This window comes from Anolis sagrei, chromosome 3 (assembly GCF_037176765.1).
Source record: "Anolis sagrei isolate rAnoSag1 chromosome 3, rAnoSag1.mat, whole genome shotgun sequence".
NCBI lineage: Eukaryota > Metazoa > Chordata > Lepidosauria > Squamata > Dactyloidae > Anolis > Anolis sagrei.
This window is the reverse complement of record NC_090023.1, coordinates 121,322,942-121,347,805: the sequence shown is the minus strand read 5'-3', so window position 1 is coordinate 121,347,805 and position 24,864 is coordinate 121,322,942. Positions and strand designations below refer to the sequence as shown.

General features: G+C 41.3%; 1 long non-coding RNA gene and 1 pseudogene across 1 annotated transcript; one reads left to right on the top strand and one right to left on the bottom strand.

The window, feature by feature from the left end:
- Window positions 1–42: 42 nt before the first annotated feature.
- LOC132771459 (uncharacterized) lies at window positions 43–14,563 on the top strand. Its single transcript, XR_010909702.1, has 4 exons — window positions 43–95; window positions 9,966–10,022; window positions 13,099–13,245; window positions 13,508–14,563. It is a non-coding gene; the product is annotated as an uncharacterized lncRNA (long non-coding RNA).
- Window positions 14,564–23,236: 8,673 nt separating this feature from the next.
- LOC132771460 (proteasome subunit alpha type-3 pseudogene) lies at window positions 23,237–24,123 on the bottom strand (annotated as a pseudogene).
- Window positions 24,124–24,864: the final 741 nt, after the last annotated feature.

Here is a 24,864-nt window from a genome sequence, read left to right as displayed (position 1 = left end):
GCGGAAGCTGGCCAAACAAGGCTTCCCTTCCGGCCCAGGAAAGACAGCCAAGTGGCTCGTAAGCGGGGCAGCAAAGAAAGCGTTTGGATGAAGAGGTTTTCTTTACCCTCTTTCTTTCCGTAGGGGCAAAAGAGGAAGATGATATGGAGGCGAAAATGAAAGGCGGTGTTGCTTCTGGGAGGGCTACCTGGTGTTTTGGACTTCAACTCCCAGAATTCCTAACCGTTGGCTAGTGCAGCAGAGGCTTCTGGGAGTTGAAGGCTAAACTCCCCTGGGAGGCCAGACAGCTTTCCTGTAGCAATTGAAGCGCTCCCTTCAGACTGGGGGCCCTTCCACACAGCCATATAACCCAGAATATCAAGGCAGAAATCCCACAATATCTGCTTTGAACTGGGTCATCTGTCTGGGTTATCCACATTGTCATATAAAAGGTAAAGGTTGTCCCCTGACATTAAGTCCAGTCAGGGCCGTAGCCAGAAAAAAAATTCGGCGAGGGTTGACAATTTTGGTGGTGGTGGTGGTGGGGGGGGGGGGGGGTGGTGGTGGTGGTGGTTGAAAATTATTTCGGGGAGGGTTGAAAATTTTGGGGGGGGGGGAGTTGAAACCTGCCTCCTAGCTCAGCTGAAGCAAAGAGCACAGCAGGGGGCAGAGCAACCTTCCATAGCCTGCAGCTCCGCCCCTGTCAATCACCTCCACCAAGTCTGGCCTCCTTAATGAGAGCATTCAACACACACACACCCAACTTGGTTGCTTCACTACATCGTCTATTGCTGCAAGTAATGACAGTGTGAATAAATTGTCAATATTTGCTTGAGATAGTTCTTACAGTTCTGGAGGGACTCTTAATTTTTTGCATCTCATAGACTTAGCATGGGGATTTGGTTAACCAGTTAAAATTCATGAGTAAACCAGGTTTTTTAAAAAAATCTGAAACATTTCGGGGGGGGGGGGAGTTGAACCCCTAAAACCACCCCCTCGCTACAGGCCTGAGTCCAGTCATGTCTGACTCTGGGGTGTGGTGCTCATCTCCATTTCTAAGCCGAAGAGCCAGTGTTGTCCATAGACACCTCCAAGGTCATGTGGCCGGCATGACTGCATGGAGCGCCGTTACCTTCCCGCTGGAGCGGTACCTATTGACCTACTCACATTTGCATGTTTTCGAACTGCTAGGTTGGCAGAAGCTAGGGCTGACAGCAGAAGCTCACGCCGCTCCCCAGAATTGAACCTACGACCTTTCGGTCAACAAGCTCAGCAGCTCAGCACTTTAACCCACTGCGCCACCGGGGGCATATAGTCATATAGTCCAGTTCAAAGCAGATAATGTGGTATTTTATTCAGCTGTGTGGAAGAGGCCTGAGGGCCAGTTTCTGGTAGAAGATTGGTCTGTGGTAAGGATTGCATTGGATATCTTCTCCCTTTGTTGACTAGACACTTATTTGCATATATAATTGATTAGTTAAATCCCCGTGTAGGCACCACAGCAGAATTATAGCACTTTGACATCACTTTGGGCCCTTCCAGACAGGCCGTATATCCCAGGATCCGATCCCAGGTTTTCTGCTTTAAACTGAATTATATGAGTCTGCAGTGGGTAATTGTATTATACCTGGGTTCGGAAGGTCCGAGCATTACGCTGTTTCCACTTTGGGGCCGCTGTTTGCACAACGCAGAACGGAACATGTGACCGAGATGGGGGTAATGTAAGCCAGGCTGGACACAGATGTTATAGAAGGAATGTAAGAGTTCTTTAATGGTAAAACCCTAATCCTAACCCACAGGCCCGTAGCCAGGATTTCGATTGGGGGGGGGGGGGGTGAGTTTTTTTCAGGGGGGGTTTCGGGGGGGCTGAGTCTGAGTGAAAGAGGGTTTACCCTAGCAAACCTTTTGTATCATTACCCCAATACCCCCATGCATATGGGATATATTGAGTATGGTGATCAGATCATGATATGAATAAACATAACAGTTTAAATAATGCACCAGTAAGGCCTTTTCGCAAACCACCATGAGAATTTCGGGGGGGGGGGGGGCTGAAGCCCCTCAAGCCCCCGCCCCCCGGCTACATGCCTGCTAACCCAAACCCTAAACCTTCCCCTAATCCTAACCCTAAACCTTATCCTAACCCTCCCCTCCTTTGTATCCTTCCACCAAATGCAACTTTGAAGTATATTCCCGCCCTCATTGTGCCGCTCCCCCGCTCTCACTCCGCCCCCTCTCTAGACCACGTGGTCCTTTCCCTTATTCACAACCGCCATTGTGGGATTGTGCATTATGCTCGTAGCTTCCGGACACAGCTATTGTACTATCACCCCACACTGCAAGATAATCTGGGATAAACAGAAAACCTGGGATCAGGTCCTGGGATATAGCACCTGTCTAGGAGGGGCCTTTGAACTGCCATAGGATTGTGGGGTTTATAGTTTGTTGTGGCCCCAAAGCTCTCTGATAGAGAATAGTAACAATAATAATAAATATTTATTGATATCCCACTTTTTTCCCACGAAGGGACCCAAACATGTTAAAATACAATAAAATACAATACAAAATCAATCAACAACACAAATACAAAACATAATGAGCTAGAGATAAAACATAAATAAGTTAAATATCGCACAATCCCAGAATTGTACAGCTCTGAGGCCTCTTCCACACTGCCCCTATGTCCCAGTATATGATCCCAGGTTATCTGCTTATTCCAGATTATCTGCCAGTGGAGACTCCTATTGTAGTGAAATCATATTTACGGGAAATCATTTGTTCTCATCTTATTGGCCCAAATCCACTCCTGTGCAATGCATTTTTACCTTTAAGCAATCATCTTACACGATGTATATTCAAGAAACCAATCCATTTGTGCTTATGCGTTTATTAGCTTTTTACTATGTGATACATTCAAAGGCACACCTCCCAGGTCAAGCAGTGTGCCAAGTTAAGCAAGTGAAATCCCAATTAAGCAGGTTTTTTTTTAAATATGACTTCAGGCATCTTCCTCAATTCCTCAAGCATCTTCCTCAATTCCTCAAATTTTCTTTGCACACAAGTTAAGCATTAACAGCATTCTTGAAGCAAAGCGGTTTCTTAACTAAAGCATTTAAAATCAATTAAACCATTCTTTAAGCTTCCTAAACCCCTTTAACATAATCTCGTTTAAAACAGATATAGGGCAATGTCCTGGGATACAGGAAGGGGCCTGAGTCATGGCAGTCAAAGTGGTCTCAAACTGGTCTGAGTTGCCCAAATAAGGTTAGCCAGACTGAAAACTGGAGAGAGGCCCCCTGTGTCTTCAACAGTTTTGTAGAGGAAGAAATTTCAATTGGTGTGTATTTTACTTTTCCCCCCACCTTTCTCCTGCCCAGGGTTTGAGGCACCGCCTGACTCAGTTTCGGCTTGCCATGCAATGGCCAGATCACAAGCAGCACCTGATGAAATGTTCTCTTCCCAAGAGCCTTCTCCAGTTTTCACTCTAGCGTCTAGGTCTTTGTGTTCGTCAATACATTGAAAAATGACAGATTTTATTCCAGAAAATAAAACTAGATCCAGCCACCTTGCACGTACCGTAGGCAGAACAAGAAGTGGTGCTGAAAGCACCTGGGAGTTTGTCAGCTGGGGGTTTATTGTTTAATAGGCACAGTAGGTGCTCATTTTCATGGGATTTCAGCACATGAAGAGGTGGCATTTAAGCGTTTTCTCTCCTGCTGTGGTCCTGACAGCCCACCTTCATCATGACGCTCCTGGCTTTAAAATAAACAGAGCAACAATTGAATTGTTTTATGTGTTTCTCTTGGTTTTCCTGGCCTATAGCCAGAGGGTGGGAGGGCAGTTTTTTCCTGCAATTATGACACTGTTATGCAGGTGATACCATGTGTATTTATATGTTGGTGTAAATTGCTTCTATATCTATAGAAGTCAAAGTATGTAAAATAGAGTCTCACTTATCCAAACTTTGCTCATCCAATGTTCTGTATTATCCAACACATTCTGCCTCCTGCCCAAATCCACAGCTTTTTCAAAACATTGTGATATTTTGGTGCTAAACTCGTAAATACAGTAATTACTACATAACATTACCGTGTATTGAAATGCTTTCTCTGTCAATTTGTTGTGAAACATGATGTTTTGGTGTTTAATTTGTAAAATCATAATGTCATTTGACGTTAAATAGTCTTTTCCTTAATCCCTCCTTATATCCAACATTTTCACTTATGCAACGTTCTGCCGGCCTATTTATGTTGTATAAGCGAGAATCTACTCTATATACGTTTGTTCGTTGGTTTGTACAACAAAGGTTATTTGGCTTGATGGATCTAAACTTGGCACACATACTTTTAATTTAGAGATTTGAACTAAAAAAAACAACATCCTTTTTTGAACTAGAGCTGAGGGAAAGAAAAGGAATGAAGTGGATTGGCTGTTGCTAGGTAAAGTGGCCCTTTGTCATGTGACCGGAAAAGAAAGGGAGCGAAACAGAGTGGCTGTTGCTAGTTAAGATGTATGAGCGGAAGTGTGGAAAGAGACAAAGAAGGGTGAAGTCAGAAAAAGGAGGGAAAGCAGGGAAGAAGAGAAAGAAAACAGGGAAAGGTATGAGGGGAAGAAAAGAAAGAAAGAGGAGAAAATGTACAAAAGTGAGGGAAGAGAAAAAGAAATGAAGAGCAACAAAGGCAGAAAACAGAAAGAAGAGGGGGAAGCTGTATGAGGAAAAGCAAGGAAAGAAACAGAGGGGACAAGGTGTGTGAGGGAAAGGAAGGAAGGAAGAGCCATGATGAGAATACAAAGCTAGACAGCATTGGGTATATGTGTATACACATATTTTACAGCTTTTAGCAATCCCTGTCAACTTTTTGAACTCACTTATTGCTGCATTCACCTTTTCCTATCTTTGCCTGGCCCAATTCAGAGCTCTACATGTTTGCTAAACTTGTGTTTTAAGTTTATTCTCCACTAGAGCTGAGCAAGTGTGGTAGCTTTGGGGCACAGTTTTCTGATCTGGAGACCCCCTAGGGAATGTGCAGACTGCCAAAAATGCCAGGGTTCTTTAAAAAAAAGTTAAAATCTGTTTAAAAGCTTACAGGAGAGGCAATTCAACCTCTCCTTTTGATCAGGGAAAATTGGTTTCTGAAGTTTGGAGTGACTGAGGGATGCTAGCAGACTGCCTCCAAATGCATTTTATCCACTCCTTTTCTACCCCAGTGTATTTTACTTGCCATTTCTATTTCCAATCTTATTATCTCTGTATAGTGTTTTTCTAACCCTGACTCACACTTTTTAATACTCTCTAATGGGGCTGATAGAGAAAGTAATTTGCTCACCTTTAATACAGAAGACGAAGAAATGAACAGCAAATCAGATGCCTGCCACAGAATTACAAAGGAAAACCACCCAGTTGCTTGTAGAAAGCCATTTGTTGCTTGATCTCTCGATGCTTAGACGTCTCACAATGTTCATGTAGTGAACCAACAGTTGCTAAAGCAGGTGTTTTGAGTTCCCATATTGTCAAATTGCCAATTGAGAGTCTTTCTTAATGTCTGTACAGAGGAGATATTTCTCAGCTACTGACAGTCTTCAGTAAACTAGATAGCTGCAGCAATGGAAAGCATGTTGTGATGCCCACACTAGATTGACTATACCAATGGTTCTCAAACATTGGTCTACTGGATGTTGGGGACTTCAACTCCCAGGCGCCCCAACCAGCATGGTTAATGGTCAGGAAGTCTGGAAGATGAAATCGCAAACACCTTGAGGATCAACGTTTGCAAGACAGGGCCCCACACCACGGTTGGGAATCCTACATCCCTCTAGATGTTTTATACTGTTATTTATGCTGTAAGTCATAGCTGTCCTTGGCTGTTCTGGTTAAAGCTCCTGTGAATTGCAATCGATTAACATCTGGAGAGATGCATGATTCCCACCTTTGGCCTCTATTCTTCAGTGGTCTTGGAGCCCTTCAGATAAAATGCAAAACCTCTGAAGTTTTGAAAATTAGCAGCAGCCATTTGGAAAGAATAATTTTCTCCTCTCTTATTTTTACTACATCTCACTTCGTCTTAGCAAGGGTTAAAGTGTAGTTGATTCATGGAGGTGTGGGAAGAATAAAGCAGCCAGACTACAGCAGTGGTTCTCAATCTGTGGGTCCCCAGATGTTTAGGCCTACAACTCCCAGAAATCCCAGCCAGTTTACTAGTTGTTAGGATTTCTGGGAGTTGAAGGCCAAAACATCTGGGGGAATCCACAGATTGAGAACCACTGGACTACAGGATCAGGTGAAGTCAACAGTTTATTTCTGGCCAGAAACACATGACAGTCCAACTCTCACTGGAAAAACAAACTCACACTCAAAAACTAGGTGTGTTGCCCCTTTTATACGCTTTTCTAAACTTACGTTTCAATTGCCTTGAAACCCCCTGTTTTACAAGAAACTATTTGTACCTATTCTATTGGCCAATATGCATTCCATATTTATCTTAAAAGCAATCAGCTTACATTACATTGGCACTAAGTATGGCATTGAGGAAGAGCCATATCAAGTTAAGCAAGTTAGGCACAAGTTAAGCAAGTTTAGGCAAATTAGTAAATATATCTCTTCTGTTTCTTTACATACAGTTAATCATTTAAAGCATAGGCCCACTCAAAAGGAGTATGACATTGGCCATTTTTCTTTCATCTCATAGGGACTTGCCTCTTCCAAAAGAATGAGATAGCTACCAACTGTTTTCTCCACTATCCTGTTCAGAAGAATATGGTTTACAAAGACCCAAGGATCAAAACAGGTTCATCTGGGTAATTTTCAGGAGATACTCCACTGAGGCACTGGACCTTAGCACAACCAAGTAATAATAGCATATAGCTGCCAATTGCAGCAGACCTGGGATCAAAAGTAATTGTGACAATTGGGAATTCCACCCTATTCATCATCAATGGGAATGTTTAGCTTTTAAAGTTGTTAGATATGCCAGATAATGATCAGGGATCTGATGGCCATGAGAGAAGTGAAAGAAGCAATCTGGGAAACTGAACTCTCATTAATTGGTATAATTTCCTCTTGTGGATTTGTAAAAAAAAAATGGCATTTCCCCATTCTTTGTGTGATAAGCAAAGTTTGGTTTCTTCTTCCTATCCTTTGCAGATTCAATTCCTAGTGGACTTGCTGTTTTGCAGCTTTTACTTTATGCTTTATTTCTACTTCCCCTTTGCTTTCAGATGTATATTTTTATGTGCAACACATTAAACAGCTGAGCTGTTGAACTTGCTGACCGAAAGGTTGGCGGTTCGAATCCGGGGAGAGGGGTGAGCACCTGCTGTTTGGCACAGCTTCTGCCAACCTAGCAGAAAATATGCAAATGTGAATAGATCAGTAGGTACCGTTTCTACAGGAAGGTAATGGTGCTCCATACAGTCATTCTGGCCACATGACCTTGGAGGTGTCTGTGGACAACGGCGGCTCTTTGGCTTAGAAGTGAAGATGAGCACCATCCCCAGAACCGGACACGGCTAGACTTAATGTCAGGGGAAACATTTACCTTTACCCATCATTGTACACACACAAGGCTAGCACCAGCAGCTCCATATAGTTGTGTTAGTCTGTTGCAAAAGAAAAAACACCATCTTAATGACAAAGATTTTATTTGAATTAAGTTCTTTTGGATTGTGCTTCACTTTTTTTATCACATAGGGGCTTTAAAGCATTCAGCCCTGAATTCTGCCGCCTGCAGAACTCTGAGAAATGTTGTTTAGACCTTTTGAATTCTCAACTACAGAGGTATTAACCTTCCCAAACTACATTTCCTAGAATTCTGCGAACTGCAGAAATGTGGGGCTGCCCTGTTTAAAGCCCTGGTGTCATAACATGGAGATGCAGTTATATCTGATTAAGTAGACTGCTTCTTTGAAGGTTCTGCCAGATAAAATGCCTCTATCCTTTAGAGGGCACTTTTTTCATGTGTTTCTTTCAGGTTACTAGCATTGGAAATTAGCCAGCTGAGATCCCATACTAATAATTTATTGGATATCTTTGGGATAATTCTTTAATGAGTTAATTGAACTTACTTTCCTGGGTTGTTGTAGGTTTTTTCGGGCTATATGGCCATGTTCTAGAGGTATTCTCTCCTGATGTTTCGCCTGCATCTATGGCAAGCATCCTCAGAGATAGTGAGGTCTGTTGGAACTAGGAAAATGGGTTTATATATCTGTGGAATGACCAAGGTGGGACGAAGAACTCTTGTCTGTTGGAGCTAGGTGTGAATGTTTCAACTGACCACTTGATTAGCATTTGATGGCCTGACAGTTGTTTTTTTTGGGGGGGGGGGTGGCTTGCTAGTGCCTGGGGAAATCTTTTGTTCCAACAGAATTTCTAGTTCCAACAGACCTCACTACCTCTGAGGATGCTTACCATAGATACAGGTGAAACGTCAGGAGAGAATGCCTCTAGAATATGGCCATATAGCCCGGAAAAACCTACAACAACCCAGTTACTTCCCTAATAATTGACTGGTGCTGGAGTAATTCTCTTTTTCACTGTCTCCTAATATTAACCTGCCAAGAGTTTAAATTGAAACATTTTGACTTTCATAATTTCTATAAAGTTACATATATTGCAAGGAGTCTAGTATATCAAGAATCTGTATTTCCACAAGATCATAAAGTGTAACAAATCCAGTCTTTCCTCATCTTTGTAGAAATATATGAGAATGGAGAGGGAGCTATAGATCCCAGTTTTCATTTCTCTGCACATTCGAGTGACTCGAATTTACAGAAATTATTGGAAAGCCAAATAATCCAAGGTTACTGCTTTACCACTTCAGCCTTTTCCTTCTTTAGCAGTAAAAAGAACATTTGTCTTCATATGGGTAGAATAGAGACGAGACCAGCCTAAAGCCAACCAGGGAATTTGGTCTCTGTTCCCTGAGCCTCGCTTCAGTGAATTATTTTTAGGAGTGTGTCTTTCTCTGTAAGTGTCTAAGCCCAATTTCTCTCCTGCCCAGGACATGATAGATTTTTAAAAAAATGTTATAACTCTAGAATTCAGACAAAGACTGCCTGTAACCTGTCCTGCCTCACAAGGTTGAAATGCATTTGTGTTGGTTTGTCACACCTAGGTATTGCTTTCTTTGAAGTATTATACCATTGCATGTGACCAAAGTCAGTACACTGAGATGAATGATCCTTCATTTGACTCTTTGTCCTATTATTGCTGAGGAACGTGAAATGCCATCTCCATATAGAAATGTCCTTCCTCACACAGAGAAAAACAGGATGCTTTCACAAGCGTAGCAGGTAGTCCACATTGCTCTCTGCAAGAATATCCCATAACTGCTGAATTAGAAAGATAATGAAACACATTCAACTCTCATGAGGTACTTTTACAAATGGCATGTCTTTTTATACAGCTAGTGTCTAAGAGAAGCTAATGTTCAGAACAGTAAAGTGCTGCATTTTAGCTGAGTGATTCAGGGAAACATAGATAAGCAAGCTGGCCAATGTACCTCCTCCAGCTCTTCAGTTTCATAAGGTACTTGGAAAATGTCTCCATCTTTCCTTTGACTAAACCATTACCCTGTTTACTCAAATCCTTCTGTAATTATCAAGATGAGTTCATTATTGTAATAAGTAAACATGGCAGCTATTCTTCTCACTCATACTCACATATCTGGGATGTGTGTGCAGAAGTGTGTTGAAGCCTTCAACACTTTGTTTTGGTGTAGTTCTTAATCTAGTATTAAAATATATGTGCAGGTGATAGAATCAGCTACCAATAATCCTCCTGTCTCAAAGAAAGGAATTAACACCAGACTGGAAGAGAAAGCAATGTGCCAAATCTGTGTTCCCAGTAATGATGCCACATGTGAGGAAAATGTCAGCCTTTTTTTATGAGAACTGTCACACAGGAGTCAGGGTTACTGCTGTCACCTTGTCAGCTTTGCTTAAATAGCAGTGTACTTAATACATTTATTTATAGGCTATCTAACTTCTAGGTCTTCTTCTTGTATGACACAAGGGAGCTGCTTCCAACAAAAATCATGCATCAATAAGTAAGTATTACAGAGCGTTTCCCTTTAAAGTGCCACTATCCAAGAAAAAAATTGTGTACTACCTGCTTGGGGCCCATTTGGAGAAATTATCTCATCAGATGGGAAATGAGTTCATTTCTGTGCATTTAATAGGTGTTGTAAGCCTCACAGTAGCCACATGATTCACTGATGCATTGGACAAATGAGACAGTGATGTTAATATTAGGTCAGTTTTAAAATGTTTAGAATCCGGTAATACACTGGATTCCTGTTAGTTTAAGAGATTGCTGCCAGCTGAAATTTAACCTGAGATTTATCTGTTATTACTTAGCTATACTGTATAAATATTACTGTAGTTTCTTTTACCTTTGCGGTTGTTGTCTGTTTGATTTTAACATCTCATCAAGGCTGCGGAATAATAAAACAGACTCTTTCTCTGTAGAAAAGATTTATACTAGCTTCTATGGGATGTGTCCATAAAGACAAGTTCTTTCTCCCCTTTGCAAAAAAAAAAAATGTGCAAATCTCACAGCTTGCTTGCACTCATATATATTGCAGAATGAGAAAATATGTTTATCTTAGGTTTCAGGTTTTCAGCTTTACTACACGTAAAGCAATATTTTGAATTTTTTAAAAAACGTCCACATACAATGTGTGCTCTCATTGCAAATGCTGCATGGTCTATGTGGTTACATGATACTGTAAGTTCAAATTATCCTTTCTTCTTCAAAAGTTGTTACTGGCTATAATCTTGTGCTACCATATAGAAGAACAGAGAAAATGTGAACATATTGAGGTCACTTTATCAACCCAAGCTCAGTCTAGAAGGAGTAGTTCTACCCATCCTTTCAGCCAAAACAGCTTACAAATCATTAATTTGACAGTTCTCTGCCCTTCAGCATATGATCTAAATAAGACATGACACATAAGGAAAAGGGGATGACAATGTGGAAGGAGATTAGTATTGCAGATGTTGCATGCTCTTATCATTCAGAGGACAGGGCAATGGCTATTGGAATAGGGAAAGGGTCTCTCATTAGTAAGTGGGGCAAAACTTCATGAAAATATGCCTCAGAGCCAAAAAATGTTGAAATGAAGAAAAGGACTCTCATGCAACACAGGATCAATCTGTGCTGGGCTGCTATTCTAGAACTAGAGTTGGAGCACGACAGAAATAGCGTGCAGGTTGATTAGGAGAAACTGAGAAGATCAAAATTGGGTTTTAGGGATCAGAGTGTGGAAAGAGATCAGCAAGCTCATATTTAATTTAATTATTACATCATATTCCCTAGTTTTATTTTCTTCAACCGTCAAATTATCTACTTTAATTAGAGAGAAATCATCAAACAACCCCTTAAAAGATGGGGAATTGTTTTTATCTTACATAAAGAAGAAAGGCGATATTATGTTTTTGGGATTTGAAGATTGAAGAATTTTTGGTGGACATTAAATCAGAAGATAGCATTTTAGTTAAGAAATATAGAGAGGTTTAGCAAACTCATTGTATAGTCTTTGGTTTGATGGGTGGGAAGAAATTCAATATTTTATGTCTTAAGTTGGGTAGGGAGAGGTTGTGGAAGATTTAGGGTAGTTACTTCTAGCTTTTAAGGTATTTTGGTAGTGTGTTGTCAGTATTATTTCGTTCCTTGTATTTTATTGTGTTTATTACAGTGTATTGTTATACAGTTTATGTACCAATAAGATTATTAATAAAGTATTTTGTAGAACTCTGATCTATTTTTTTAAACAAAAGTATTGATAAGGGAATTGGTCATTTTTTTCCACGCTGATCCTACTGATAAAAACAGCCACTTATCTAAGGGCGCTTCCACACAGCCCATTATCCCAGGAGCATTCACATTTTAAAATTGCGAATGTTCCTGGGCCCCTATCCACACTCCCACACCCCCAGAAAGCGCGTGCTTTCGAGAGAGGGTGTCCAGATGTTCTCTCAGAACTTTCTGGTAGAACATCCGGACACTCCAACCCCTCCCCAAAAGACCCCAAAAGCAGTGTAAAATTAAACAAAAAGAACTTACCCAGCCTCTATTAAAGGGCTGCCGGAGTTCTCCTGGCACGTACAAAGGGATTTCCCCCCTGCCTTTTTCTCCTGGCGTGTCATTTGTACATGCCAAGAGATCACCGGCCGGCCTCTAATGGAGGCTGGGTAAGTTCTTTTGTTTTTTACACTGCTTTGGGGGTATTTTGGGGACTGCGTTGATATTCTCAGAGCTTTCCCAGCTAATTTAGCCCAGAAAACCATGGGGATACTGTCTAGAGTGCAGTCCAGACACCGGAAGTAGTGGTCATTTCTCTGTTATTGAAAAATGGGGGGAATAAGTGGGAACAAGTCTGTATCTTTCCTGTATGCACTATGTCAAGGAAGATCCTTGTAGTTGTCTGTTGCAGCAAGTACATCCACAGGAATACTGCTGGATGCATCCCTGTTCTCTGGCAATACAAAAATGTTGAAGGGGTGGGGGTATCAATATTGTAAAAGTAGATTTGGCATTAGAAGATGTAGCTACATTTCCCAAAGCACAATATTGGTCATTGTTTTAACTTAAAGGAAAAGTCTAATTGCCTCAAAGGTAGACCTCAGAGACTTGATTGTACATAAGACAACATTTAGGAATTCAGCCTATAACTGATGGAGTCACACCCCCCCTGAAGACACAGGTCCACAGTTTGGGGATCCTCCTGAACTAACCATTGAACCTAAAGGCCCAGGTATCTGTGGTGGCCAGGAATGCCTTTGTACAATTAAAATTTGTGCACCAACTGTGCCTGTTCCTTTAGAGGCTGAATCTGGCCACGGTGGTACATGCTTTAGTTTCACCCCATCTGGATTACTGTAATGTGCTCTACTTGGGGCTGCACTGAAGAGTGCTTAGAAACTTCATCTGGTCCAAAGAGCTGCAGCCAGGTTGCTCACTGGGGTTGGCTACAAGGAGCAGACAACCCCCACTGCAGCAGCTCCACTGGCTGCCAGTCTGTTACCAGGCACAATTCAAAGTGCTGGTTATGACCTTTAAAGCCCTAGACAGTTCAGATCCAGGGTGTTTGTCTGACCGTATTTCCTTGTATGAACCCTTAGATCTTCAGGAGAGGCCCTTCTCTCAGTCCCACCTCCATTGCAGGCCTGGTTGGTGGGAACAAGAGTGCAGGCTTTCCTTCTCGGTGGCTGCCCCTGGACTTTGGAACTCCCTGCCCAAGGAAGCCACAATGGTCCTTTTTATTCAAGGTCAGTTTTTACAGAAGGAGGTTTTAAAGATTAAGTCAAGGGTCCTGTGGTTTTGGCTATGAATAGCCTTTTTATCAATTTTTAGAATTTTAATTGTTTATTTTTAATGTTATTATTTAATTCTATTTCAAAGTTTATATATTTTAGGTCTTTAATTGTATTGCTTCTACTGTAAGCCACTTTAAGAGAAAAAGTGGAGCAATAATAATAATAATAATAATAATAATAATATTTTTATTATTATTTATGATCATATCCTCAGCTGCTGCAAGAAAATCACACAGACTACAAACAGAGGCACAACTCTGTGGCCCAAATGATTCGTTGGAACTTATGTCACAAGTACCACCTGCCAGTAGTAAAGAACTGGTGGGATCATAAACCTGCAAAGGTAGTGGAAAATGAACACACAAAAATACTGTGGGACTTTCGAATCCAGACTGACAACGTTTTGGAACACAATACACCAAACTTCACGATTGTGGAAAAGAAAAAAGTTTGGATTATTGATGTCACCATACCAGGTAACAGCCCAATTGATGAAAAACAACAGGAAAAACTCTGCCATTACCAGACCTCAATATTGAACTGCAAAGGCTCTGGCATAAACCAGTACAGGTGGTCCCAGTGGTCATCGGCACACTGGGTGCCGTGCCAAAAGATCTCAGCTGGCATGTAGAAACAATAAACATTAACAAAATCATGATTGGTCAACTACAAAAGGCAGCCTTACTTGGATCTGTGCGCATCATTCAAAAATACATCACACAGTCCTAGATGTTTGGGAAGTGTTTGACTTGTGATTTTGTGATATGAAATCCAGCTTATATATATCTCATTTGCTGTGACATACTATGTTTTCGTGTTAATAAAATAATAATATATTCAGCCTTCAGGTTATATAGAGCCTCAGGCTTTTCAGGAAGCAACATCATCTAACCTGCAAGTCCTGCTACCAGTCTCATAAAAAGTTTCCAGAACAAGTTACCAATAAGAAGACAGAGGAGAGATAATAAGCACTGCTCCTTAGAGAACCATCCAGGGGCTGAGAGCCGATGGCTGAACCTCTTGGACAGCATCAAAATGCATCAGCTGAGAGGTTCAAGAAATTGTGTGTCCATTACAATAATATATATATAATATTTGAATTTATGTTAGCAACATAATGGGCTTTTACACAAAAACGGTATTGCCAAAAATAAGTTCTTTAAGAAGGATGGTCAGATACATTCTGTTGCTGTATAAATTTTGAAGGTTTCTTCTTCACACAGATGCCTCAAGTGTGTAAATATGAGATAGTAAAGTCACTTTGTGTGGGTTTTAGCTTCCAAAAAATAAATCTATGACTTCTTTCTTTGCAGCGGTTGGGCAGCAGGGAAAGGGAGTTGTGTGAGAAATAAAAAAAAGTTTTGTTTTAAATAAGAAAATGTGTGTTTTATCCATTTGTTTATGCAAGTAATCTTCTAGCTTGTAATATATCACAGGATTTTTCTCCTTATTTCATCTTTTTCCTCAGCCAATAGTGAGAAATACTTTTTATATATTCCAATTTTTTTTGGGTGGGGGGGGGGGGAACAGCTGGATAAAACATCACTATGGCTGCCCGTGCAGATTCATATAATCCGGTTCAATGCTATTAATCTGGATTCTGAAACTGCATTGTGTGGCAGTATAGATCTAGCCTATATTATCATATATACTCATGCATTAGTCGATCTCATGTATAAGTCAGGGGTAAGTTTAGGAACCCAAATTATGGATTTTCATATGACAGGGTAAGTTGAGTGTAGGTTTAAGGACCAAAACTATTGATTTTTGAATGGGTGGTATATAAGTTGAAAGTAAATCCACAGAAAGGAGAAAGCCCTGGCCATCATGATTTTCCTTGCCAATCATTTTAAAAAGGCAGAAGTGACACTGCATTATAAAGGCAGATTTGTGAATCAGTACAGTAATCCTTGAATGGACTAAGCTCTCCCCTTTCACCATTCCACTCTAAGAAGGTGGTGATTTCTTTCTTGATAAAGTTTTAAGGAACAGTACTTTTGTTAGCCCATGGACAAGTCAACCCAGTTTTTTCAGGTCAAAGTTTTCTTAAAATGTATAGACTCACAGTAGGTTCTATGTAAAACCTCTGTCTGCATTCTGCTTCCAGCTAATTATCAAAAGTCAGTTGCTCAAGGAGGCTAATCGGGTTCTGCATAGACACAACTAACATCTGTAAATACTTAAATAATCTATGGCCCATTCCAGGACACCTTCATCTAAACATAGTATGAATCCATATAAGAAACTAAGAAACACTCCAGCTTTCATGACACGTTGGCTGAAAACTATATAAAACATACAATTTATACATATTTCCCACAGCTTGCTGGTATAAATCTTTCTAATTCCCAAAGAAAGATTACCAGAATTGCAGAGGCACTCATGAAGACAAATAACACCCAAATGTTTTTGTACACAACATTTCCAAGGAATATATATCACATGGAGGATCCAAGCAGGAGCATGAGAGAAAAAAAGTGCTACTAATGTAGAAAGCATCCTCTAACTTCTGATCAGGCTAAGCCGACATAACAATAAACAGTTGCTAGCCACGTGCTGTTGGCAGCTTGGTAAATATAAATCTGCAGATTTAAGGTGAAAGCCTGGTCTCTTGGGTAAGAAAAGGTAGGATATTGTGCACTTAATTAGCGAGTGCACTTTGAACAGATAATTTAAAAGCAGGGTTTTTTGTTGGACAACAGTAAAGACAAGGAAATAGAAGTTAACTAGCTGATTACATTCAACTAGTAGAGTTGTCAGAAACAGAGCCTATATATCATTGGAGCATTAATCAAGCCGATAATCCATCAGAGTTACAAACATTATCAGGATAACACTATAGAGAAGCCAAATGTCCATTTCAGGGTCATAAGCCATTGCCAGAATGTCCAGAATACAAGCTTGAATCAGAATCTATCAGTTGAGGTCCAAGGTAAGTCTAAATTTCAGGAAACACAATATAGCAAGAGTCCATGCTCCTACCTTCTAGAACTGATGTTACAGCCAGCAACAAAGTATCACCCCTTAGCTTCTTAAATTCTAAATTTACAGGTTTTGCCTGTTGCTGGCTCTCTTCTCGGGTAATCTCAAGGATGCGCACAACTGAGACTCCTCTCATCACAGGTCCATGAAAGCTGGAACAGTGAACTCTTCCTCAGCCTGCCCAGAGGAACTCACTTGTTCTGCAGGCTAGGAAGTAGTAGCTCCTTCTATGGATGTTCCTTCAGAGCTTGGTTAAGGTAGCTGCTGGGCTCAAACACTACTGTTGAGCCTTCCACCAGTATCTCCTTATCCTCACTTTCCAAGCTATCCATGACAAGAGTTGCCCTGTTGATCTGCAGACCTTTCTCTCCTGTGGCATTTACCATAACATCAGGAGGTGGGGGTATGGCCTTCAAGATGTTGGACTGTAGCTCCCAGCAACTGAGATGGTGAATAATAAGGGATTGTAGGAACTGCAATCCCAACAACATTTGGAAGATCATATTTTGCCTACCCTAGTATAATTCTAGGTTCAAGAGGAACTGGAGATGAGGAACTGCAGATGAATGATAGAAGGGACTCTGGTTTATAAGATGTTTTAGACTTCAATTCTCAGAATTTTGATAATTAACAAGCAGGCTAAATTTTATGAGTGTTGCATTAAAAGAGAGATGAAGTCCTGTTAAAGAAGTGTAGTTGCCTAGTTTTTCCCCTTCCTAGCACAACCTCTATTCTCACCTGAGTCCCCACAGAGAGAAAGGTATAAATAAAGATAATAAATAAATAGAGAACAATGTTGAGTACACTCTCATTTGCCCCCACCCCACCCAACCCACTACACAACATCCACATTAAAGGCAACTAGTGACATACGCCCATTTTGTGCTGGTACAAACACTTTTATGTTAATATTGCTAACATACCCAGTGGATGCAGCAGAAAACCTTGGGTGCCTTGACATTTACTAGTAGGAGCTTACATATCCTCCTGTCTACATTGTTTTCTTTTTGCTCCTATCAAGACAGAACTTCAGTGTTTTTGCAGGTCTTATTTATTTATTTATTTAGAGCTTTTATAACCCGGTCTTCTCGACCTCCGAAGAGGGACTCAGGCCAGCTAACCGCAGAGGGTTAAAATACAATAAGATAAACCACAGTAAACATCATAATACAATAGTACAAAAATACATTAAAATACAATTATACAACTTACAAAAGGTCAGTTTGTCAGAATAAATCATAAATTCATCGCCATCCGCCTGTGTGGTCAGCAGTTATTGACTCAATCACCATTCTGCAAATGCAGTATTCCAAAGCCATGTTTTTACCAGCTTTCTAAAAGTCAGGAGGGGCAGATCTAATCTCTATCGGGAGGGAGTTCCAGAGCCGAGGGGCCACCACCGAGAAGGCCCTGTCCCTCGTCCCCACCAATCGCGATTGCAAAGGAGGTGGGACCGAAAGCAGGGCCCCTCCAGAAGATCTTAATAACCTTGATGGTTCATAGGGGAGAATCCGTTCGGACAGGTAAATTGAGCCGGAGTCGTTTAGGGCTTTATAGGTCAACTTTATAGGTCACTTTGAATTGTGCTCGGAAGCTGACTGGCAGCCAATGGAGCTGACGCAACAGATGAGTAGTATGCTCCCTGTACCCAGCTCTTGTTAGTAGTCTGGCTGCCTCTCGTTGGACTAGTTGTAGCTTCCGGGCAGTCTTTAAAGGCAACTTCATGTAGAGAGCGTTTCAATAGTCTATACGGGATGAAACCAGAGCGTGGACCACCATGGCCAGATCAGACTTCCCAAGGTACGGGCACAGCTGGCGCACAAGTTGCCTCTGAAGACTGCCCGGAAGCTTCAATTAGTCCAATGTGCGGCAACCAGGTTACTAACGGGAGCGTGGTAAAGGGAGCATACTACTCCTCTGTTGCGCCAGCTCCACTGGCTGCCAGTCAGCTTCCAAGCACAATTCAAATTGCTGGTCTTAACCTATAAAGCCCTAAACGACTCCGGCCCAATTTACCTGTTCGAACGTATCCTCCCCTATGAGCCATCAAGATTACTAAGATCGTCTGGAGGGGCCCTGCTCTCGATCCCACCGGCCTCACAGGCGCAGCTGGTGGGGACGAGAGACAGGGCCTTCTTGGTGGTAGCCCCTCGACTCTGGAACTCCCTTCCACTGGAGATCAGAACTGTCCCTTCGATCTTAACATTCAGGAAACAGGTGAAAACCTGGCTTTGGGGATTGGCATTCAACAAATGAGCCATGATCCTGTGATATGGATGGAGGACGACAAATAATGACTTTGATGACGACTGACCACTGTAATCATAAGATTGTATTTTTGCCATTTTAATTGTTTCAATGTTTTAATGTTTTAGTATGATTTAGAAATATGATGTTTTAATGACTGTCTGTAATATTGATGTTGGGAACCGCCCCGAGTCCCTCGAATGGAGGTGAGAAGACCGGTATACAAAACTACCAAATAAAATAAATAAATAAATTGTGCAAAAGCTCCCCTGACCACCGCCGAGACCTGGGGTTCCAGGCTCAGCGATGAGTCCAGGATCACTCCCAAGCTGCAAACCTGCGCCTTCAGGGGGAGTGTAACCCCGTCAAGCACAGGCTGTAACCCTATGCCTTGTTTGGCCTTTCAACTGACCAGGAGGACCTCTGTCTTGTCTGGATTTAGTTTCAATCTGTTAGCCCTCATCCAGTCTGTTACAGCGACCAAGCACCGGTTCAGTACTTGGACAGCATCCTTAATAGTAGGTGGAAAGGAGTAACAGAGTTGGACATAATCTGCGTACAGATGACACCGCACCCCAAAACTTCGGATAATCTCTCCCAACGGCTTCATATATATGTTGAACAACATAGGGGACAGTACTGAGCCCTGCGGGACCCCACAGTACAATGGCTGCAAGGTCAAGCAGGAGTCCCCTAATAACACCTTCTGGGAGCGACTCTCGAGGAAGGACTGGAGCCACTGCAAAGCAGTACCCCCAAGGCCCATTCCCGTGAGGCGTCCCAGGAGGATACCATGATCGACAGTATCGAAGGCCGAAGAGAGGTCCAGCAGAACCAACAGGGACACACTCCCCCTGTCAAGTTCCCGGCAAAGATCATCCACTAAGGCGACCAAGGCTGTCTCGGTACTAAAGCCAGACTGCGCCGGATCCAGATAATCCGTGTCTACCAGGAAATCTTGGAGTTGCGAGGTCTAAGAAGAGGATATGTCATAAAACTATATATTTACTGAGGTTGTGCATATGTACAAAAACAGGGAATGTAAAGGATATCTGTAGTTAGCTGGAAGAGACTCCTTACATCTCTCCCTCTTCCACACACCTTGCATACACCTTGCATGTAAGGTGTGCGGAATATCAGCAACCTTGGGTTTCTGAAAACTTCATTGACTGTTATTGTTCTGCTTAGCAGGGTTTTATTTTTTAAATTATTCAGCTTTTGGGCTGCTTTTGTCATTGCTAATAGGTTAAAGGAACTAAAGTGCTCAAGTGCACTTCCAATGAAATATTTTTCAAAGAATACCACATGATTGTGGGAGATGCATTGTTGTGTAATAAATTTAAGGGGATGTTTTTTGTGGCTGAATGTTCCTTGTTGTTTGGCCTCTAGCATATATTGTGGCCAAGGTTGAACATCAATGCCCTGCTCAGTCAAGAACAGTCAAATTTATTCCTCCTCTTGCTACCCACTTCCATTGCAATCAAGGTGCTTGGCTGTACCGAGATTAATTTGCTTCCGCCACCTGTTGTATTTTAATCATAGCAGATGCATTCAACCAAATCACCACCAAGGTCAGCCTCCATGGGCTGATACTCTAATCTGCTCTAACTTGTAGCATTTACTTGAGCGAATAATGAACACTGTCAAGGCAGACCTCACCTCTGTACATTTTGCGTAGAAACATGTAACTTGAATGAATACTGGAATGATTCTTTCAATAGCATGGGTCATGAATATATTATTCAAAAGATTACCTTTATAAGCATTACTAACAGTACCATTTATTAATAAAATGACTGCTTTCCTGTTATTGCTTGAAATAATGTCAAACATTTTATTGTCAACATGTGTAGTACAATAAAAATGTTATGGTTCCAATCTTGCTTAAAATATTTTTTTATTGAACCTCATATCCAAAAAGAAATGTGGGAATGTTTGAAGGTAAAATAATGTATATTTAAATATGTCAATCAACAGTCTTACTCATCCTTAGCTACACTAATACCAATTAAAGTATGAAATAAATTGACAAAACATCTATATGTCAGATATATTTATCTAGACTTAGTTATACTTAAAATCAGCCCTTTGAAATAATCTACAGGAACATAATTGTGTTTTGTCTGTTTGTTTACTTTGTTTTTTGAAAATAGATGTACTAAGTAGGCTTGTGCAGTCTGGATAAACTGTGATCCATTTTGGTATCCCAGATTTCAGTAGGGGTCCGAATCCATTTTTTGAGAGTTTCCTGAATTCAGGAGAACAGAAATCAATTTTCAGTCTGGGAAGCTGAAAGATTCATTTTCTATCCAGCTCATTATGGGGCGGAGGAACTTTCCAGGTTTCCCTTTTCATCATTTTAGGCATCATTTGTTCTTATATTCTTTATTAAGATGCCACTCTTTCTGTGATCCTTTCCCTTCTGTCTGTCAAAGAGACCAGGTTTAAAACTGTTTCTACTCTATAGGAGACGGGCATGTGCAGGACACTCTCTCCCTGAAGCATGCAGCTTTCCAAGGCATTTAAAGGAGGTGTCTCAATTTCCCAGGGAAGGAAGAGCGATCGACCTGGAGTTATTCCGCCCTGAGCTTCCTTTTAAAAACCCTCTCTTTTATCTTGATTTTCAGGCCCTGGAGTAGTGTCTCTCCCCCTCCCCCCATGCTTAAATCTACTTTCTGCTTCAAGTTTAATGCTTAGTAGTTAAAGCTGTTTCTACTCTAGTGGAGACGGGCATGTGCACAACACTCTTTCTCTGCAGCACACAGATTTCCAAGGCATTTTAAGGAGGCTTCCCCACTTCCCAAAGAAGAAAGAGCGATTGACCTAGAGCTAACCTACCCTGGGCTGCCTTTAAAAACCCCTGTATTTTCTCTTAATCTACTGGCAGTGGAGTAGTGCATTTCCCCCCCCCCCCCCCCCCCACTCACACTTCAATCTCCTTTCTGCTTCAGGTTTGCTTAGTAGTTAAAGCTGCCTTGCTGTAGAGATATGCTTACTGTTAAAGAAATTCTCCAAGACATACAGGAGCTTCAGAGTACCACACGTTTATTGTTCAGAATACATGAATCATGTCCTATGGCTCATATATTTTATGACTTAAACCCATAATGTTATATATCACCTAAATCATCTGATGTCCCCCCTTTCCCACACATCAGAGCCATTGATATTTATGGCATACTAATAAAACCTCCCCATTTGTCCATGCATTGAGAGATTACACAGGGGGTGTCACAATTAACTATTATTATGACATCAGCCTATAATCAATATAGCAGATCACTTTAAAGCAGTGGTTCTAAACCAGGGGTCCACAGAATGATTTCAAGAGATCCACAAGCTTGAATTGAAAAGAAAATCAACTTATTACCTTTTTATTTTCTCTGATCTCTAACTGAAATCTAGCATTTCCTTCATTTATCAATGTGTGCAATAAATTACAGTGGTATTCATTTCATAATGCATGCAGTCAGGCATGTAGCCGGGGGGGCTTGGGGGGGCTTCAGCCCCCCCCCCCCCCGAAATTCTCATGGCGGTCCACGAAAAGACCTTACTGGTACATTATTTAAACTGTTATGTTTATTCATATCATGATCTGATCACCATGTGCATGGGGCTATTGGGGCTATTGGGATAACGATGCAAAAGGTTTTCTAAGGTAGACCCTCTTTCATTCAGACTCAGCCCCACCCCCCACCCCCCCCCCCCCCAAATCAAACTCAGCTCCCCCCGAAACAAAATCCTAGCTACGGGTCTGCATGCAGTAGTAAAATTTAATTTAAAGATATGGCGATGTTGGTGTCTTAAAACTACCTGTCGCCACATTCTGAAAAGAGATCCATGATTTTTTCCTGATTGCCATGGAGTCTCCTGCTGCAAAGAAATATAATGCCAAGGAATGACCAACTCCAATGAAGCCAATAACAATTTAATTTTTCTTTCCTTCTCCCCAAGAAGAATTTCCATAACTGACTCTTGAAACCTTTAATCCAGGTTGTTGAATAATTACTGGGAATGGGATGGGCTATTTATCCACAAGCACAGTTACATGTCACATTAACAGGGTTTACCTCTCTTACATAGCAATTTGTAGTGTTTACCACTATTACTTTGTGCTATTTTATTTGTTTGTCAGAATTTGATTGCATAAACATTGAGACAAATGGAGTGAATGGGGTAGGCTTGTCTGGTTCTAGGATGATGGGACCTGATAAGCAATCCTGGAACTGGGAGTTTTTAAGCACATACCTGGGCTGAGAACTGTCACTTTTTAGTGGTATCCATTGGAATGTCACACTTCTTTTCACTGACAGCCTTATGGTTGCCTTTCAAGGGCCATTTGTAATTATAAGACTGTATAAATGTAACTATGCTGTCCTACCATTGGAAGTCTCATGGGCCAGTTAAAATGATGTGGTGGACCAGATTCAGTCCATAGGCCTTGCATTTAATGTGTGATTAGTTTTTTAATCACATCAGTACATCGGTTTGCTCTCAACAGAATGTTGCTATTAATACAGTATGAGCCCCAGAGAAGAGGAAAGCAACCCTTCCAAAACCTGGAGCAGTGGTTTTTTGTGTAATAAGGACCCAACCGAGATGATGCAGTTCTTAAATTGCTTGTACGGCTGAATACATATGTGTAGGCTGCTATCATACCAGCCTTTTTGTCTTTGTTTTACTCGTTGGTCCAATAATACTCAAATCAAAAGCATAATTGGAAAAATGTTTAGTGCAAGTTGGTCTCTCAAAATATTCTTCCAGGACATACATAAAGGGAAATACATTAAATCTCGTGTTAAAAGTAAGTACATGTTACATGTTTTCATCATCTGATTCATCCTCTTCTTTCAGAGATTCCTTAGCATATTTCTCAGCTTCTTCCTTAATGTCTTTTGGGACAACTTCATGTTTTCCTTTAGTTATTTCTCCAACCCAACTGAGTTCCAATTCGAAAGCTTTGTCTTTTACTTCATCATGGACTATGTAGATTATTTTTGCAACTTCTTTAACAGCATCACAACAAGTCATGTCTTTCATCTGGAGCTTTTCGATTTCTGTCTTTGCAGCCTGCTGTGCTTTTCCAATGGCACATCCCCAGTAACTGTATGAAACACCTGAAGGATCAATCATGTACAACTGGGCACCATCATCATTGTCATAGGAGCCCAACATGAAGCTGCAGCCGAAAGGTCCGACAGCACTGTATAGTGTGTAGGCATGTACATACATAGCCACTCTGTCTGCAAGATGTTTCAGTGGTATAGTGTAACCATAGTTGGATCTGAAGTTGGAAGCTTCTTCCCTTGCTATGTCAGCCAAAGACCGAGCATCAGCCAGAAGTCCTTCTTCATAAAGTTTGGATAAAACTAGTTTTTCCACTCCAAAGACTACACCATCTTTACACCGAATCCCAATTGCTGTACTGCTATTTTCAACAGCTTTCATGGCATATTCTACTTGAAACACTCTGCCATCTGGAGAAAATGTGGAGGCCGACAAGTCATACCCGGTGCCGATGGAACTCATGGCGGAAGAGGCCTGAGAGCAAACAGCCGGCCCTCCTCCTTCTTCTTCTTTGCCGCCACCTCACTCACACTACTCCGTGTGATTAGTTAATCTAGGGACTTCATTAGACGGGCGAGGAAAAGTGGAGCAAACAAATTTATTTCATTCTCTACTGTCTTTCCCCATCTTCTGGGATGGCTGGCCATCCCATGTCATTTCCTGCCTTTTCACATGGAAACCAGAAGTGGTCATGCATTGTGGGATGACCTTTGTGGGACTCCATTTTGCCAGTGCTTGAAAATGAAGAGAAGATGCAGAGTAGAATGCATCTGGTGAGGTCCTGTGACCTCATATTTCCTATATCCTTCAAATACCTTGATATTCCTCAGCAAGCAAGCAAGCAAGGTAGACTACTGGCTTGTACATCAGCCCTATATGATACTCTTGTCATGCCCTGTGCTATATGAAAATTACAGCCATTTTACTGCATTTCTCACTCTGGGACTATTTATACTATTGATGCTACTACTATACATCTTCCCATTAACAGCTAGATCACAAATTTGTTTTTAATCTCCCTCTCAAAATGAAAGTTACTGATCTGACTGTGAATTCACAGACTCCTCTTATGGAAATAAACATTATCAGTGTCAATACAGCAACTAGAAGCTGCAGTTTGGTCTCTTGTCTGTTTTCTCTACTTTACCATTCAAAGATCCTTTCTCTTAAATAGAATGTAAAAGATAGCAAGAAATGGGAAAGCTGCTGTCTAGGTGAATGCCCTTAATTTCCTAGGCCACCTAATGCTATCTGTTTCACTTTAAGGGCATTCCA